Source organism: Stigmatopora argus, chromosome 5 (genome assembly GCF_051989625.1).
Source record: "Stigmatopora argus isolate UIUO_Sarg chromosome 5, RoL_Sarg_1.0, whole genome shotgun sequence".
NCBI classification, from domain to species: Eukaryota; Metazoa; Chordata; class Actinopteri; order Syngnathiformes; family Syngnathidae; genus Stigmatopora; species Stigmatopora argus.
The window spans coordinates 7,013,417-7,033,201 of record NC_135391.1 but is presented as its reverse complement, the minus strand read 5'-3'; the positions used below and the strand labels follow the sequence as shown (position 1 = coordinate 7,033,201).

The 19,785-nt window shown below is 38.5% G+C and overlaps 1 protein-coding gene across 2 annotated transcripts in view; it reads right to left on the bottom strand.

The window, feature by feature from the left end:
* The window catches only part of adgrd2 (adhesion G protein-coupled receptor D2), a 47,520-nt gene extending 37,490 nt beyond the window's left edge, over positions 1-10,030 (bottom strand). The window contains exon 1 of one of the 2 annotated variants that reach the window (XM_077600347.1): positions 9,779-10,030. The gene's annotated coding sequence lies outside the window, so the exon portion shown is untranslated. The remainder of the gene's footprint in view (positions 1-9,778) is intronic. The other variant, XM_077600348.1, reaches the window with a different exon arrangement.
* Positions 10,031-19,785: the final 9,755 nt, after the last annotated feature.

The following is a 19,785-nucleotide window of genomic DNA, read 5'->3' as shown; positions in this document are numbered from 1 at the left end:
GTTTTTAAAATAATGCATTGATGAGTTGATTCCATAATCATAATAATTCTACTTCTTGACATAGGTGTGTGTGTGTGCTTTCTTTAAAAAAGTGATTAAGCATTCCTCGATTGGTATTTTTATTTGGACTTATTGTTACCGGTCTTAGTACTGTACTGTCCTATACTTTGGCCATATTGAATTGAATGTGATTAACAGCTTCATTCACATTTGATTTTTATTGAATTGTTTTGATTTTAATGAACAGTCAAACACAATTTGACAGAAACAGGTATTTCGCACTGTATTCATCAAAATGTAATCCATTTAAAATACATTGTCATAATGCACCAGTGCAGTGGTAACTTTATTTTTGCCTTTGAACGAAGTTAAAATGTGCAAAGTTGCTATTTTATCAGTAATATTTCTGCATCATGGACAGAAAATATTACTTTGAATTTTAATGTCTTTCTTTAAACAAATTCTATAACATTTGTTAGCATAGCTATACAAACTAAAATCCTTCTGGGTGTATTATAATAACAATAATTATAATAATAGTAATAATAATAATAATGATCAATAATGAACATAATGGGGCAAGAAATCCCACAGTAATGGTTGATCTAGCCCAAAGGTTATATACAGCAACTCTATTAAGCTAAACTGCATCTGGGTCAGTATCAATTTTAACAGCTTGAATTAATGGGCAAGTGTGTTTGTGAACAGATTTGTCAGGCCACAGAGTGATTTGTGTAACTCTGTGTTGTGTGTGTATGTTTCATGTCCATAGAGAGGTGGTGTGACAGCAAAGACATGTGTCCTACAGTGTGACTTGCTTTCAGCCTGTCTCACACACCATTGGCCTGGCTCCCCTGAGCCTGATACATAATGCAACAGGCCGAAGACAACGCCCCGCATGATAATGTGCATGCACAACTGCTTTGTGTGTGTGTATTGTGTACAGATAGTGCAAAAGATATAATATTACACAACATTTATTAACAATGTTTACACTACTTCAAGGCTACAACATTGTCAAGGCCAGACCACAACAATATTGTGGCACTTTGAATCTCACAATATTATTAATATTGTGACAACTCTAAAATTAAAAGGTAGGTGAAGGGAAGGCTAAGGATGGTGGGTTGTGAATGAATGCTCGAAAATATCCTCCCTAGTCTAATTCATAATACAACATGTCCTTCACAAATAGTTCAGGTTCATTCGATTCCTAGTAGATGGCTCAGAGAGCAAAAGACCACATGTTTAAGGTTACTCTACTCCAATCAACTCCATGTCTTGCGACAGTTAAAAAGACACACACCAATGTTATTAGTAGGCTGGGAAAAGTGCCCCTGGCATCAGGGCATCCAGATGGACCTGGCTTGACCATGGACAACGCTCAGCCATTGTCCTCCACCTCCCTAAAGGACACAACTGCAAGTGTCTAATATGCCTCTATGGTCAATCATGTTTAAAAAAAGGGGAAAAAACAATTTGTTAAATAATGACACAAGTGCCCAGTCAGATTTTAAATAAAAGTTACAATTCTAAAGAATCCCATGTTAAACAGATTTACAAAGTCAAGTGAAGACCACAGACAAACCAACATCTTTACTGTTTCTCCCTGCTTCATCTGCCAACATTTCCTAGAGTCAAATAGTCACATCTTGATGACAATTGGTGCAAAAACCATCTCACCATTCTTCAACTCTTGCAACAAACAAAACAAAAACACCTTTTGGAACACAAAAAGAGCTACAACTTTCAAATGTTTTCAAGCAACAGAGACACTACCAAACTTGTTACGTTCTTACGTTTCATGATTGATTAAATAACACCATTGATTTAATTTAGCTTAAGAACACTAACTTGTAACCAAAACAAAAAATTCTCTAGACTGCAGCCAGAAACAGTCAAACAGTCGAAAACAAGAGCAGACTAGGGTTTCAATAGTATGGCAGTGTTTTATGAATGGAGGGAGGCAGAGATGATCAGAGCGATGAGTCCACTGAGGCCTCAGTCTGCTTGGGGCAATGCTTCTAGCAAACCCCCTTACCCCTGCTCTGACCTGGAGGATGCCCCTGCCACTGTGTGCTCCAGACACTTTGTGCAGAGACGCCATGCTGAATACCAACCAGCTGCTCACTTTTCGGGATTCCACGTACAACAGCAATGGAAAATAGGACCGCAGTGAACAGTCATAAATGTATGATTTTTAGCCTAGAGAAAGTAAGACCCCAGGGCTTCAAAAGAAAATGTCAACAAAAATGCAGTAATGGTTAAACAGGTTATATCCTTGCCTTACCGTTAATAAACGAAAAGTCAACAATGGGGAGTGAACAAATGACACCAACCAAAGTAATAATTAGACAATTGCACGAGTCTTCTGATCTGAGGCACAAGCGTGTTTCAAGTGATGTTGTCTAGGTCTCATGAAAAGTGAGAATTGTCAAATCAAGATGAGTCGAGTGAAGTCATGAGGTTATGTTGAGTCAAGCCGAGTCGGGTAAAGTCACAACGTTGGCGATTCGACTCAAGCCAAGACAGCGGTGGCTGTCCTTAAGTCCCTCATGCACATGTTATTTCTTCATCACAAATTACTTACTAATCTACTGGCTAATGTTCTGCTCTCTTTCATAATGCAAAGTAGAATAATGGAGGAAAAAAATATAATTTACATGAAGTGGTTTTGGAGATGCCAAGATTCTGTCTGATGCAATAATGTTTGGATTTTGAGTTGTATAAAACAAGGATTTAATTGATTGACCTTTCCACGGCACCGCTCCGTTACCACATCCAATACCTTGAGTACTAATTTCACACCCACATTTCCATGATCTTAACTCCTCCATGCAACCTAGCTTAGGAGGATCATCTATATGTCATCAAGTGCGGGCTACGTCTATGAACTCCACTGAAACATCTCCTTTCTCTGTGCAACTCCCACCATTCTCCGCATCCTTTCAGTTCCCACTTCTGCTTTGCCAACTGATTGCATTGATTTAATGTTTGGACTGCCCACATCGATTTTCACACAGGGTTATGGATCATACTGTTCTTTCCCCCACCTAAGTTGTGTATATTGGGAGGTGAAGAAAATTGTCTTTGACAGTTGATGTACAGATAGAGACAGGGAGCACCCCAAAGCTTCCCTCGCACCATATTCTGATACGTACTGTTAAAACCCTTGCACTACTTTCTCACTATGAAAAAATTGGTTCCACTCTCATTTCCTAAACACCTAGAATCGCACCTTCCATATATAGATGGAGTTTGAATTGTAAGAGCGCCAGACAACTGCAGTATATAATAAGACTTAAATTTGGAAACCCTACTCTTTATGAACTTGTTCCACAACCCTTTTCTAGACTGTAGTACACTGTTTAAGTATTGCATATATTTTATTGGGGGTACAGTGAGTGCATGTTAGTTCACTGTTCCCAGATCAAGGGTTCAATCCCAGGCTATGGCCTTCTTCTGTGGAGTTTACATATTTTCCCCTTGCCTGTGGGTTACCTTCAAGTACCCAGCTAACTCTGGACAAAAGGAAAACTACAGCCTAAAACTGGTCATTAATCAGTTGTACTATGGGACACAAACAGACAACCATTCAAATCACAACCACACTACCACAGAGTTGATCCCAGGCCTCCTGTGCCGAAGCGAGGCAAAGATACCACTACACCACCATCATCATTGCTTGATGGTCAGCATGAATGTTAGGAGTTCAAGTTACGAAACCAGACTTGTTACTCACCAATCAGGGTTCAAATTGTACTTTTGTACTGAAGGAAGACTCCCACACCTTCAAGTCCTGTAACTATTAGACAAAACGCTAGGGCACCAGACTAGGACCTTGGGCCAACACAAAATTCATTTCAAGTATGGCTTTAAAAACGCTAAGTGAGGCTGATGGGAGGCTTGATATTGACACCAGTGGTGATTGCGCAAATCCCCTACAGCACACTATTGAGTGTGTTGATCGCCCCTTTCCACCCGCCGTGTTGGAGCTAATGTTGGGTGACACACAGACACCCTAGCTGACTTGTTTTGGCACTGCGAAGATCCCAGCTGTGCATTTACATATGCAATGACCCAGATTAGCATCCTTCCTCACACTCCATCAACACTGATTAGGCAAACCCCACTAAAAGTAACGGTTGTCCGGCATGTCGCTGTGTCCAGAGCAAGCTCACTGGGTGTTTTTGTAACATCTCAATATGATTGCTCACTGACTTGACAATGTCAGCAAAGTAGGTGAAAGATTAATTAAAAAACTCATTTTCAAAACCAATGACATGCATTTTTATTCTCAAGTTGATGTTCATGACATTATTTGATAAATATATATATTTATATATTGGGACAGCTAAACATGGCTGTTTTATTGGAGTCACTATAGCATATAATGTTGATCCTCAAAAGATATTAACTCAACTCAAATACTTTTTTTTTTTTTAAATCCTAAATTTTTGCTGTTCCTATCACTTGTGCTTCATAAAACATTACAAACTACACTTTATTTATTCTAGAATCGACTCAAGACAGATGATCAGTCGTGAACAGTCTTATAATCACATCCAAAGCATGACAAATAATGCTGGTCATGAACTCAAATCCTATGCAGAGTGATAGTTTCTCTTCCCAAAGCCTTTGGCCTCGAATAGGAAGCTAACCTATGGATTTCTAGGGGCAAACTATTTTTTTCTCATTATCTTACAAAATTCTGGTTTGGATAAAACAAAACCATAATTGCTCAGCATTGCACTATGCTAATAAAAGATGATCTTTGTGCATTTCTATGTTAATATACTGAAACAATCACGATGTGATCATTACTAAGTCCCAGGTAGCCCAGTACATAAATTCCAACAGAGCAAGGGAACAATTATAGAAGTGGAAAGTATTGGTAACACATTCCTTTTTTTAGCATAATTATATGCAAAGAATGTTCAGAGTAAGTCTGTGCATAAGCAAAGTGCCATGTGTACATATTTTGGCTAAAGACTGAAGTTGCTAATTTTCCTTATCAGAGGTATTTTTGTTTCAGACTTAACATGTGGAAAATACAGATCTTTGCTCATTATTATATTGTTTATGTTTGCCAAAGTAACCTATTAAACCTGAGCGAGAGCCTCCTTTAACTAACGGCATGTTAGTAAAGTGGTCTGCGTCATTGGAGGAGCCTCCTCATTACTTTTACCTGCTGAATAAACATTTCTCAAATTCACTATTTTCTCTGCTATTGTTCAGACTATGAATACAGCATTTTCTTACTGTTAGAACATGCCAAAAGATATGCTGTGCTTTGCATCCGCAAAACCACAAGTGTACAAAAGGTGCAATTGGGGTTGAGAGCTGATTTATTATCGAAAAGAGAACTGCATAAACCTGCCTTACAGAGCACAGAAATGAAAAGGTACATGTTGACTACGTATGTTTATTACTCATTTTTTTATTACTTATATATTGATTATTTATGTGCTTTAAGCTTTAAATCTCACTGTACAATGACAAAAAGGCATTCAAATCAATTTAATCCTTCTGTTGGTGGATTTGGAAGAATTTTAAAGATGTTTTACAAAATGCATCATTAAATTGGTTGTTTAAACAATTCTGTAATGACATCACTTAAATTTACATATTTCTTAATGACTATTGATATCCTCTGACAAATGTTTAAGCTATAATCTTGCATTTATTTATAGTCTCAAACCTTTTGAACAATGACGGTGGTTTATGTTACATGTAGATGTGTTCTCACAAATCATACAGTATGACTAAACTGACAGGCATCTTTATTATCTTTGTATGTTGTAAATATAAATATAGATTTTTGTTTAAATGCCACACTTTCCTGAGGCTGTTTCCATCATTTTGAGAGAGAAAATAATATTAACTCAGATAATGTGGTTGCATCTCTTTATAATTTTCCTGCGGCTGTTTTCATAATCAACTGGCCTCATGACCACGTTCAAACAAGTCTCCATTGGTACCGATATCAATTTACAAAAACAGGCAAACAAAATAACTTAGGTTCATGTTCTAGACTTGGATAAAACCAAAAAGTTGTGAAATGCATCAAATATGCATGAAAAAGAGAGCACAGTTTATGTGGTACAGGGTTATTCAGTATTTAGTATTCAAGCTGCTAGTTCAGTTAAAGGTAGAGGTTTGAAGAGGGACTCGGAATCCCTCCAGCAGACCCTGAGCAGCTTATGGGATAGCGAGTGAGGCCAGTCACTGGGCTTACACAAGCTCAATGTTGGGCTCATCTCATCAAACGGCTGTCAGAAAGACACCAGTCACCTGTCTCAGTGAAAGCAGTCATTCATCAAGTTTTTTTTATTTTTTTTATTTCATTGATTCAATTAGACTTTTTGTTGTTGTATAACTGTAACTGAAGAGTGGTTTGGGTGAAGCGTCAATCATGCCCAAATACAAATATCAGGAGACAGTAGTGCAAGCATGGGGAATTGTTTTGAGGACGGATGGATGGATGAAGAGCTAAAACGGCCTACCAGAAGTGTTGTCTGACCGCAGGAGGTTCCTCACAGGCATGTTCATGCAGCTTGCTTGTGTCACTTTCAATTATGACTCATACTCTTTTTATTTGACAGTAATTGAGTCATCCCCTCTAGTTAACACCACTGTCCAGCACAGATCACTGGCTACGTTTAAAGGCGGCTAATATTGGTGTAACAAATTTGTTGGGGAAAATACAAGCCTACTTTCTTGTGCCGTATGCGTATATGATTGTCAGTCCTTAAAACAGAAGCCAGGAGGGAAGTTTGATTGAAAAAGGCCACATTGCCTAACAACTCTAATGACTCCTCTCCTGCTGCAACATTTAAGATGAAAAGCAAGGGTCCAAATCATTTTAACACAAGCTGTGTTATTCACATTTAGGCTGATTTCAGTCCATAATCTCTCAGATCAGATCTTCTGTAGGTTTATTAACACATGAAAGAAAAGCCCTTAGTCTATAAATCTTGAGCATGAAATTTTAAACAGTCGTTCTAGCCTTGCATCAAGTTTAAAGAAACTACCCTTTGCTGGTTAATAAAAACATGACTGCCTCTGTGCATGAGGGAAATGAGTGACATCGATTTAGGACTATCGTTCATGTTGATGAAACTTATGGCGGAGTACTAGTATTCTTTATATTGCGATTCCAGATGCTCAATTCAAACCCAAATGATTTTCTTTGTCGTTATCCTTTAAAAAGGTTACATAAAAATGTTATTAGGTATACTGAGGAGTCCCAAACAACAACAAAATTGCCTGTAAAATGTGAGGAATTAAAGATTGAAACATTAATGTTGAACTGCCATTATCATATTACCAAGTCCTTGGAAAGGTAAGTATTGTGACTCTGAAATCCTTAGGAAAAACTAACATCGCTACTAGTTTAGGTCTGGTAAGGACCAGCACTTCTCATTTTGTAGGCCCTGGGCAGAATTCATTGAGTTGGCAACATAACTATGCAAAGTCAAGCTTCGTGTAGATTGTATGGCTAGCAGCAAGAATCTTTGGACCTTAATTGTGGTCTTGAGAAACTAATGGCTGAAGAGGATTTTGGAGATGATCAAAGAAGCATGTCTAATCCCCCCAAAAAATAATTAATGGAGGATTTCTTCTGGAAATGTGAGGCAAGGATGAAAGATTTTTTTGAAACGTGCTGTGCAGGTTGAAGAGTGTAAAAGAAATCACCTCCTCAGAGAGCATCTACGATGTCAACAAAATGACCACTACAAATCAAAGTAAAGCAAATCTCCCTATTTTGCAGAGTTTGACAAATATTTCTTAAGGGAAGAGAAAGTAAGGCTCAGCCAATCAAGGGTGAGAGGCAGACAAGGATTGGGGGAGGCCAGGTAGCTTGGAGTTAATAATGGCAACAGATTAAATATTTGCACTTCAAATGTATGTTTAAATTCATATGTTTAACATTTCATTTCGTTTTCATAATATTGTTATAGCTATCTGATTAATTGTTAATTGTGAACGAACTTATTTAGCCATAAGGCATTAGGATTTGTCTGGTAACCTGGGGCAATGCATTGAGGCAATTCATTTATTATTTTACAGATCTTCCTCTCGCTAATCCTCTCATTGTCTACAGGGTAGAGTTAAGATTTAATTTTTCCACCTTGGTGTAGTGTTATGGTATCACTGATTTTGAATAAAACTGAACAAATCGGAGAGGCATTCTACAGTAATTATTTTTTGAAAAAGTTGTAGATGAGGAACTGAGGTGGAACAGTGGAAAATTAGTTAAGGCCTCTGCCTCACAGTTCTGAGATTGAGAGTTCAATCCCTGGTGGGTTCTGACCTTGTTGTGCAGTGTTTGCTCTCCCCAAGCCTGCGTGGGTTTTCTCCGGGAACGCCGGTTTCCTCCCACATCCCTGAAACATGCATGGTAGGCAGGTTGAACACTCTAAATTGCCCCTAGGTATATGTGAATGGTTTTCTATCTCCTTGTACCCTGCAATCGGCTGGACACCAATTCAGGGTGTGCCCTGCCTCCTGCTATAATAGGCTGGGATAGGTTGCAGCACCCCCCACAAGCCCTGTGAGGATAAGGGGTACTGAAAATGAATGAATGAATATTTGTGCTATCAAAAACATCATTTTATAAATAGAATCACATTCTTTGGGTATCTTGCAAATCTACACAATAGACAGTTTATGCTAAATGATAATGAAAATAACTCAAACTGACATTCCTATATGCATCCGTGCACTGTACAACAACCACACAACAGAAAAGTAACAGCTCGCAAAATGAATGTTATCACTTGACATAACTTGCCTTGAGGAAATACTTGGCATGGTGGTCATTAATTGATGATGACAGAAATGAGTGGGAAAAGCATGCACTTTGAGCAGAGTTTCTTTAAGACTGGTATCCAATGTTGAAAGCTATGTGCACAGGGTTAAAGGTGGACCAAGCATTCTAACTAAAACCAGAACTCTGCCAAATAATTGTTGCAGGTCAAGTATTCCATCCAGAGTGTGGGCTTAGTGCACAGAGTCAAGGTTTACTGTGAATCTTCTCATCATGGCCTGGGGCCTTGGCAGCCCTGATGGCGGCTGGTACTACTAACCCTTCCTAATCTTTGCAGCAGAGTAGAAGGACCTCTGCAATGTTGACTTTGCTCCTGTCTGTTAGTGTTCACAACGTGCCCATCATCAACTCATCTGCCGTTCTCCCTACAAACCTCCCATTGCATCTTTGTTAAAATAATGCTAATGCAGAGGTCAACAAACTACTGCAGTGTTTGGAGGCCAACGGCTCCTGAGGAAGAACGTTTGATTTTCAGCTTCATTGAGCTGCACTTATTCAATATTTACTCCCCAAGACCTCCGCATTAAATTTATACTGCTATACTCTAAGGGAAGCCCAAAAAAAAGAAAAGAAAAACAATGCACACACTGATATCTTCCAATGAGGCCTCTCTATCCACTCAAGAATGTCTCTTCCTCTGGCTCAATTCTATCCACTAGTGAGAAGACCAGTGGACAACCTATTGTTGCTAGGTCACCAACCTTGATTCAGAGCTGATTTTTTTTAAAACCATATGGCAGTTGCATGAAGGAATAAGCCCATAGCCTGACAATGCAGACCTTTAGAGTAAAAGGGATCAAAATTCAGCAATAGCATTTGGCAAAAAAGACTAAATCCATAACCAATAGCTGTTTACTTTCTTACATGCATATTTGACAGGATGGAAAGTAGAGAGAAATGGTCAGCGGAGGAAAGAAAGCATTCATCTAAAAAAAATAGACTTACCCTTTACCAAAATGGTGGATGGATGGAAGAGTGGGTGTTCAGATTGGTCAGTAGGTGGATAGATGGCTTCTATTTTGTGTAGGTCTCACTCATCAGATGCATTCTGTTCACAGGAAACCTCACATTCTGTTTTGTAAAGTTGAAGGACAGATTTAAAAAAATGGCCATTATGTTCATATAGAACAATATTCTCCAAACAATGCCACAGAGGGTAACAGTGGGTGCAGGACTAAACAAAATCTTTTCAACAATCTGGTGTCTTGCAAGTGCAATCAGTTGATTGCAGTCAGGTGCTGCTTGTTAGCAGAAACCTCATTGGTTAAACTCTTTGTGCAAGACCATAAACAGGATGGCTTGTGTAGAAAACAGATACTATAATAGATGACAAATCAGAAAATGCACAGGGAAGCTTTGTGCTGTGAAACATTGGAATGGACTTAGATAGCCATGTTTGGAATAGACTGGTGTTGCAGACTTTGAAATTGACGGATATAGCAGTCTTTGGAACTGAACCTAGAACAAGTGCAGCTGCAAAAGATTTTTAATTAGTATGTAGCCTAACATTGACCCTGAATAGCTGAGAATCTACACATACATAGAATAAAGCACAATTGTAAACTTCACAGCTTTCGCATCCAGTTTTGAGAAAATCCCCAAAATCATCCTCACCAAGAACTTTGAGAACCTTCAACTCCCCCAGCAGAGGCGACACTGACTCAGAAAAAAAGCTTTGATCTTTCTAACTACCCTCTTAAATAAAAAAAAGGAAAAAAAAAATTTTCTTTAAAGAGTGTCTCTGTGCTCTTATTCCCCAGGATAACTGGTCGTCTGTGAAAGTAGGTGTATTGTGAAGAAAAAAACATTCCCGTAGGGCAGAGACAGATAGACTGGTTCGGACACATGAAACATATATCACAGACTGACATCTGCTTGTATTATGTAAAAGGTTTTAAGCAACATAGATCCAGCATATTATTGACAGTTTTAAAACACAATAGAACTTATTACAATCACTGGCAATATGTGATTGGACTACATCTAAAATGGATACATTCATGGTCTACCATTGTGTTGTTTTGTTTTTTGATGGCAGTGGGTGGGCGGAGCATCCTGCGTCATGCCTATTAACTATGAAAATGAAACGTGTATGCATGAGGTAGAGAGCAGGTCATCAACTAACTGAAGGGTCACAGGTTTGAATACTGCCTCTCCACTGTTGTTCTGTCCTTGGGTAAAAACATTCTGAATTATTCCCAGGTATGGGTCAGTTGTGAATGAGAACGTAGGTGAAACTTGCTCAGGAATAGATATGGCGTTTATGCTCATTTCAATAGGAAAACATTTATAATGGTACAAAGGTTTGAGCTTTACAAACGAATTCATCTCATTTCTCAAGGCAGCAGTGTATTCAGTAGGAGGAAGCAACAACATAGTTTTATATTTTCTGCGATATCACATATATATCTCACTGTATATCTCACATATATATCTCACTCAAATTTAATTTAATTTAAAACCATATTATGGAGCTTTGTTATCATTCTGGCATTGAGAACATAAATGCATATGCCAGGTATACTCATAATTTGACAATGGGCATATCAGCCTCCGTCTTCAGTGGGGGGGAAAATGCTACTTTTTATGAGGGTAATTCATCACATTTTTACAAACATGTTCCTCCTTTGAGGCTGACTCTTTCCGAAAAGAAATATGCCCGGGAAATTATGAATGTATGGATGGCTGTGGAAGCTGGTCCGCAGGGAGTCATTTGTGGGTCGACTGTAACTGTGCAGTGGAGGTGGCACAATAAAAAACAGGTTTTTTTAAGGGTTTCAAAGTGGCTTTTCTGCTCACAATACTGTCAGCCATAAATTGAGAATAAACACAGCTATATGGGGCGCCATAAAAGCCTTCATAATTCATACCCTTTGGGAGGATCTCAGGTAGATTAAATTGTTTCTGTGATACCGTGTTTTCACGTGAATAATATACCCACACATCTACTAGCCCGCCCGCCGGCTTCTGTTGGGTTTGCGGAGTATTATGAAACAAACCCTGGACAATAAATAACGACATAACTTTCACCTAACATTAATTAATTTATTCATCATTTCATATTATTGCAGATAATTTGGCTCATGGGTAAAGTGATATTTTTGTTATTGATTGATTATGTTTAGATTATAATAACAAAGCTCTAGTCATTGAATTAGCTCTATTCATTGAATTATCTTTTGGAGACTCTTCTATTCTTGAAAACATCTTAAAGAAGAAAAAAAGTTTAATTTGTCAGCATAATCTGCAACTGGTGTAATTTTGATACATTTGATCTTGTAGTATCAGGCATCAGGGGAATCCGGAAAATGCAACTATAAACAAAAGACATGATACAAATCTGAAAACAGAATCCAACAGAGCTGGCTGCTCGATTCTGATCAAAGTGCTGTTTGACGTTTGTACGATAAGTGAGATAAATGGAAGATTGCAGAAGCATAAAGACCAAATTTCAGATTTGACACACAGTAATTATTACCTCTCTACCCTAACTCAATGTATATATTTTTTTAATATGGTGTACATACTGTTTATTTTTTTACTCCTATTCAAATTGATGGGTCAGGTCAAACTTGTTTTCACAGACTGGGCACTCTGTTTTATCGCGTTCAGGATTTGCTCCGCAAAAATAATAAAGTACAATAAATAAGAAGATTGTTGTAAAAAATATTTATTTACAAACACTATATCCTTTACATTAACTGTACAGTACAGCAATGAAGTCTATTTAATATAATTATAGTAGCTTAAACATTCACTCACTGGGGTACTAGTCTGGTGGAGGCCCTGGGGTTATAGCTGTTAAGGAAAGCCTGGCAATGTTTGTTGTAAACATCTTCTCATTTTACTTGTTTTGAATTTGCATTAAAGAACAAATGATCTTTAATATAATAGCAACAGAGACACCTTTTTCACTGAACACGTTTCCAGTCATTGAATGAGAAGAATCATGGGGAGGCCAGAATTTAACGAGCCGACATGGTGCTTCAAAACTAGAACAAGTACCCTGTGTGGTGCTTCTACTCAATGGCTCCAGAGAGGATATTGCCCCCAACTACTGTGAGAAAGGCTCTCCTGAGTCAAGTGACTTTGATGGGCTGCCCCAAGATCCCAAAGCTTCTCTGGCATGGGAATGTCAGATAGAGGTCCTTGTCATTTAAGGAGAGGGATTTGGGTGCAGCCTTTTGTTCAAAATCTCTCTTCCGGCACGGTGAAGGCTCATAGAATCCCAAAATACTTGATAATAGGAAGAGACAATCATTTTTCCTCCAGCATGTCATAGTCAAATCAAATTTAGTGCGCTCTATCAACGTCTATATTGTCTGTGTGATATTTGACATGCTCAGTAAAATCAAAACTTGTCATATTCTCACCCAAACATGGGTGAGTACTGGTGTCCATCAATGATGTCAGACCTCAAGGTGGTAAAATTACTGTATTCCCAAGGTGGCCATAGTTGTTTGTAGTACTCATAAAAGAGAAATAATAGAACCTAAGCCTTTACAGAACTATAATGATTGAAAGCTTATGTTCCTCTTTCAGAAAAAGAAATGATTCAGGAATTGAAGCATCTGTTTGTTTGTACACTATTTTCTTTCGTTGAGTGAAGCAAGAATGCGGCGCAAAGATCCCACTCAGTAAACATGTGAATCATTATCCATTCATCAGGATGTATTGTTTGTTTACTGTGGCCCCATTTCCAGAGAGGCAGAAACCATGCCTAGTGGAGAGGGAAGCCCTGAACAAAGGCTTTTCTTCCCCGCCCGCCTGGGCCTCAGTGACGCTCCCCACTCAGCCAGCAGCGAGCCTTTCACCAAGCTTTTGGCCGCACATGAGTGACAGCTGAATCACCGACAACTGTTCTCAAGTACAGGAATTGGTTGGTTACACTGTAAAATGTGTTTGCGGAATAAATTTTTACACCGAAGTTCACATGTTTTGTAGTGTCTTAATACTGAATGCTTTTTTTTTTCAATTTATACATGTTTAGTTCTTTTTCTGTTCATTACAAACACCTCGTGTTGAGTGCAACATTTTTTCTGTATCTACATCCCTATTCAACTCATGGGACGCCATCACAACCTGTTAGCACTGTTTATCATGTTCATCTTCAAAACAAGGGTTATAAGGGTACGATGAGGATACATTTTACAATGCATGAATGAACTTGGTGGTATGGAGAGCTGAGTCCAGCTGCTTTGCTGGGAGGTCTGCCTATTGTTGGAACCTCATAAAGGCAGGACAAGTTGGGAACAAGGCTTTTCAACTGAGCTTGCCTCGGCTGCTTTCAGAATGCCTCCACTCACTGACCAAGCCATTGAAACATCAAGACAAGTAGCGCGATGCTCTTTGTGACACAAATCTATTAGAAGCACAGCAGAATCCCAGCACTGAAAATTTCACCGAATTAAACTTTTGCACAATAGTGCTCATATGTACATTACTTACGAACGTAATGGGAAATAAATCCATTTTGCAGGGATTACAGTATGACAGACTCCTAGTGATTGTTTGTGTTAACCTCACACTAACTGATTCATTGCTTTTGTTTATTCAAAAAACTCTTTAACAATAGATGTCTGGAGTATGTTATGCCTCAAAGAAGGTTCTGAAAAACATGTTCACCTTCTTCTGACCAGGTGGGAATAATGCTGATGGATAAAAGAAACCTAGGACTGTCAATCATTCTTTGTTCACTCTCACTGAAATGTGCAAGCTTTCCAAAACACTATCCTAATAGTTGGGACACTCTAAAGCACAACGAATAGAAAGCAATTAAGATATTGTTAACTTTATTTTGCTTTAAGAAAAGTAAGAATGAGTGTGCAATAGCATTTGCACAATAGAATTTTAATTTTAAAAGGATGCATGTGCATCCCAACAGAAGTTGTGTTTCATAAATTGATGAATAAATAAATTGTTCGCTTGTAAAGTTAAGCATGGAAGGGGGAAAGACATCTTGAGATTTGTCCTATATGTATATAGTATATGTCATATTATTGTCTCTGCACTCATAACTGCTTAGGTGATTCATGTGGCTTGTATCACATGGCCTGCTTTCTGACCTGAATGTACAAACACAATGGATCAGCGTACCGCTAATAACGGGATCCTTTGCCTGTGGCCTTTACATTTTGCACAGAATAAAGTTCAGGTGTCAGTAGTTCAACTGATTTATAATGGTGAAGAGGCTGTGATTAAGCTCTGGTGTCATAGGATTCCTCACCACTCATTTGGGGAATCAAGTAGTTTGTATCCAAACAAGATAAATGGCCCACTGGCTGCTTGTAACCTTTCTTATGCGCACTTTCCCTCCAATCATGTGCCACTGCTCCCTGGCTCCATGACTAACTTTATTTATAATGAGACCCTTTCGACATATGTTGATGATTTTGTGCATGCTTTGCATCTGTGCCTTGGAAATTGGAATTCACTGTTTTTTTTCTTTTCTTTCTTTCTTGATTCATTTTGCATCTGTGCTGCAGAATGTGTGTTACAGCCTATCCTGGAGACCCAAATAATGAAGAGAAAAAATATTATTTTTTTAGATGGACTGTCGATAGTCTTTAACAGTTGTGCATGTGGTGCTCTTCTTTCGAATGGACTAAATACGTTTTGTAAAACCAGTGTAAGGTACAATATAATAATGATTTTCGCAATGCATCAAAGTATAATGTCAACTTGACATATTTTTTGATGTTGTCAAGTAAATTGTGTTCTCCTTCACTTATAGATGTATGACAAGGAACTGCTACGTTGACAAAACACTGATATGCTGTGTTTAAAAATAGGCCTTCTTCCATTGCAAATTTTAACATCTCCAATTTCACTTAACTAGCTTGCTTGTTAGATGAAACACATGTCCAGAAGAGCAGAGCTCTTCCAAAAAGGCTATAACATTTTCTGACATTCATTAAACATTATCCTGTATTTACATATATACATAGATATCTTTAATAAATCAAAGTTTTAAAATTGTGTAAAAAACAAACCAGAAAAAAAAAGAAAACATTACAAATAGTTTTGCTTTATTTTTTTAAAGTATTTTCCCCCATAAGATATTTCACATGTATTTGAACCTCATGTGTACCAATAATGGTGAACAGGACATATGTTTTTGCTCTTATTTCACATACAGTCGTGAAGCATCTTCATGTTTTTTTTTTGTAAATGAACGTTCGGTTACTGAGCCATTTTGTCTGTGCAATACTTTAGCACAACTTGTGGGTGGAGGTGAGGAAAATATGTTCGCTTCCTGTTTTCTTTGCATGTGTCATAGTTGGTCACATGACCAGGTGGTTGCCCACATGCTAGAGGTCTTCAATTACACAGGTTATGTTACACTTCCTCACTAAGTGTCTCAGGCAAGTTTTCACATTACCAGGTGAATCCAAATGCCAGTGACACCTATCCTCGGCTCAGATGTCATCGTTGAGAAAACAGGGTGTCAGTCTGGCTGTGCTCCTGCTGCCTGCAGACAGCCTCTGTCAGTGTCAGACCAAGAAATGCCACCTCTCTGCTGACAGCTGTCTGTGCTGCATTCCCACTGACATCCAGGGGGAGAACCTGGCGAGCTCCCACATCCACACCGTGAGCTGCCATGCAAAGTTCACATCCTCAAACTTGCTTCGCACAGCTGTGCAGCTCACATTCTGTCCTGACAGCACTCCGTTGTGCCATAGACCACGAGAAAGGCCTGGTCCCGGAAAACTTTTACATTCTGCTCCATTCAGAGAGGATTTGTCGCTTGGAAAGCAGGATAATAAAGCTGTGTTTCTTCTCGGGTTGCTCAAGGCGATCTTTCCAGCAGACATGGGGATGGCTGCATTGGATTAAATGAGCTCTCTTCCTTGTCTGTCAAGGTGAGGAAAGATGAGTATTGGGAAAATGTAAGTTTTGTGCTGGGGGTATTTTAAATGAGAGGACATGAAGGATTAGAAAATGTATTGATTTATTTTCTAATTCTTCGTGCAGCTTTTCTCCAGGAAAACTGACTCACCGTCATACCTTTAACCTAACATGGAAATTGTGGATGGTTTTTTGTCCCCTTGATTGGCTGCCAATCAATTGAGAGTCGACCCCACCTCCTTTGCTCAAGCACCCCCAAGAACTCCATGAAGATAGGAATTACAGCAAAATAATACATGAATAAACATTAACAAAGCATTATTTATACAGTTGTGTGCGTAAAAAAATGAAAAATGCGATTTGGGTTATTACAGATTAGATGCAATCAAATTTCTTATGTTGACATCTTTTCTGGCCAGGAAAACATTGCACACCTCTTAAAATGAATGCAAATTAATGACTTGAATTAGCCACCAATGTAAAAATGTTCATTAGCAATGGACTCTTTGCTTTACATCCATCACGAGCCAAGTGTCTTCCGATAAATGTTCCTGAATGAAGATGCATCAACAAATCCGTCATTGACAACTGATAAAAGCTTCACTGCATTCTGTCATGTATTTATGTATGTCTTTTCAATGCTAGTTACTCCCACTAATTGGTCTTAATTGTTGGTAATACCCCCACGTCAATCTCCTTTAGGTCACTCGGCATGCTGCTAAGGAGATGCCTTTTTTATTGATGTGACAGCGTTAAATTGAGAACCTTTGGCGGAATGTCAAAGCCTAATTAATCACTCTAATTTCATCTCTCCATGCTTCCTCGGCCATTGAGTGAATGTGATCAGAGGGAGAGGCATCACTGTGTTAGCTAAGCCTCCTCATGCTAATTAGTTTGTAGCCCAGAGATGAAGAGGCCCTACGGGTGAAAGGCGAGATGCTAAAGCTGGCCTAAATGGCCATATAATGACCAAGGGAACAGTAATCGGAAGCCAGCTCGTTTTCATTACATATTACATTCAAGTTCCTCACCCTTGTCACCCCCACCCGTCTCCATTAAATGGCACAAGTTTCTGAGATGATCCAAGGATAATGTGGTCGTCTGATCCGTCCCTCATCGGGCACTCTATGTCTGCAGGTCCAGACATTACCTTACTGAACCATCATGTTACTCCAACAACGGTCTTCATGAAGGAGGACTGGAATGGTGAACTCATAGAAGTTCTTCATATTAAATACTAATGTGAACATCTACTGTAGCCTCTTCGGGACATTGAGGTGGCCTACATTTACATACAGTTTAAATGACTTGACGAAGAAATTCGGATCCGAGTCGCCACCAACAAAGAAGGATTCCGGAAGCAAATTTTGATGAAATCTTCTGCGAGATTGTGACTCAGAAAGATTGAATAAAATCTTTAGATTGATTTCAAAACCATTGATGATCTGTGGTCTTTTGAAAACCAGCTCTCTCTAGGAAATGCATGCAATCTTACCTCAGTCCCTTAATTAGCTTCTCGACTGAAAAGTGCATCTAAATTCCAACCTGTGCGATATTGTTAAATGAATTTAACAACAAGGATAATCAGCAATGTATGTCAATGCACAAGAATATATTCCATACCTTAAAACATATATTATAAAATGTGATGTCTGAAAAGCCTTCTATTTTTATACATTTTACCATTGGGCAAACGTGCGAAATTCCTTTTTAATAAATTATACAGAACACTTTTTTTATATTGCCTGTCCTTCCGGCTTCTCTCAATTAAAACCTTCAGAAAACCCCTTTTTATGTGTCTGTGGGTACATCTGGGTAATGTATTTGGCATTTGATGATTCTGTCTGAGATTGCAGGAGAGCTAACCGTCCTCTAAGTCAAGCTATGCCTGGTAGCAAAAACAGGGGAGAACCAGCTGCTGATAGGAACTTGCTGGATAACTGTTTACGTGTGTGTGTGTGTGTGTGTGTGTGTGTGTGTGTGTGTGTATGTTTGTATATGTGTGAGCTCGGGATCTTATTCCACTTAAGACTGCTTTATTGCTCCAGTTAAAACAGTTTAAGGTATACACATTTTGTATTTTCAAAGGGATAAGACCTAAATTGTTGTTACCACTCTTTGACACGTGTATTATTAGCAGGGTGAGTGACTGACTGTGAAGTATTTTTTTCTCAATGGTTTCCCTTTCAATCCGGCTGTTGTTAACGTGCAATCCACGAATAAAAAAATTGAATTCCTTACGCTTTGTCTGTAAATACATTTCTCATCTCATTTTCTGAACTGCTTTATCCGCATTAGTGTCGCGGGGGATGCTGGAGCCTGGGAGGCATTTGTGTTTTTTAATGGCAAATTGCTGCAATCACAGACGTAGTTTACTGTAAACTTGAGTTACCATTTTAGTTGGTAAGTTAAACATGCTCTGCATTTGATTTTAAGTCTGTTCACATTTTATTCAGTCATATACGTAATACAAACCAAAACAGGCTTTGCTCCACAGACTGTTTGAGGAAAGCTGCATACAGTTGACCCCTTCAATGTGAAAACAAATCTTACAGATGCATGTTTTGTTTGGATAGATATTATTTTATACAGTACATAATTTTAACTTTCATGGACTGTAAAAGTGGAACAAAAATAAATTTTGGACTTGATATCATCAAAACTCCAATGCTTCAACCGCTAAATATTCATTTTTGGGTTTATTCTAACACTGTCTCGTATTGGAAATGTCCATCACACAAGACTGTTCGGATAGTGTTTGTATTCACAATTAATAGCACTTTATTTTATTGACGCTGAAATCTCTGAGATGGGTCAGTAGTCAATATTTGGTTGAAAACTAGTTTTGCTACATATATGCACATGAGGGCAACTTTGGGATTTAGTCAAAGCTCTAATGTCAGAAAAGTAGAAAGAATACTAGGTTAGTAAATTTTCCATGATGTGTGTTTCTGTAACTAATAATGAAAAACAAGCACAAGTAAACGTTGGAAATGCGCCCAAGCACACATTACACATAAGCCACGTAGGCCATTTTCTCTCCTGACACGAATCAGTCACGTGTGATTTTGTGCTTCTGTTAGACAAAATAGACTATAGGCATA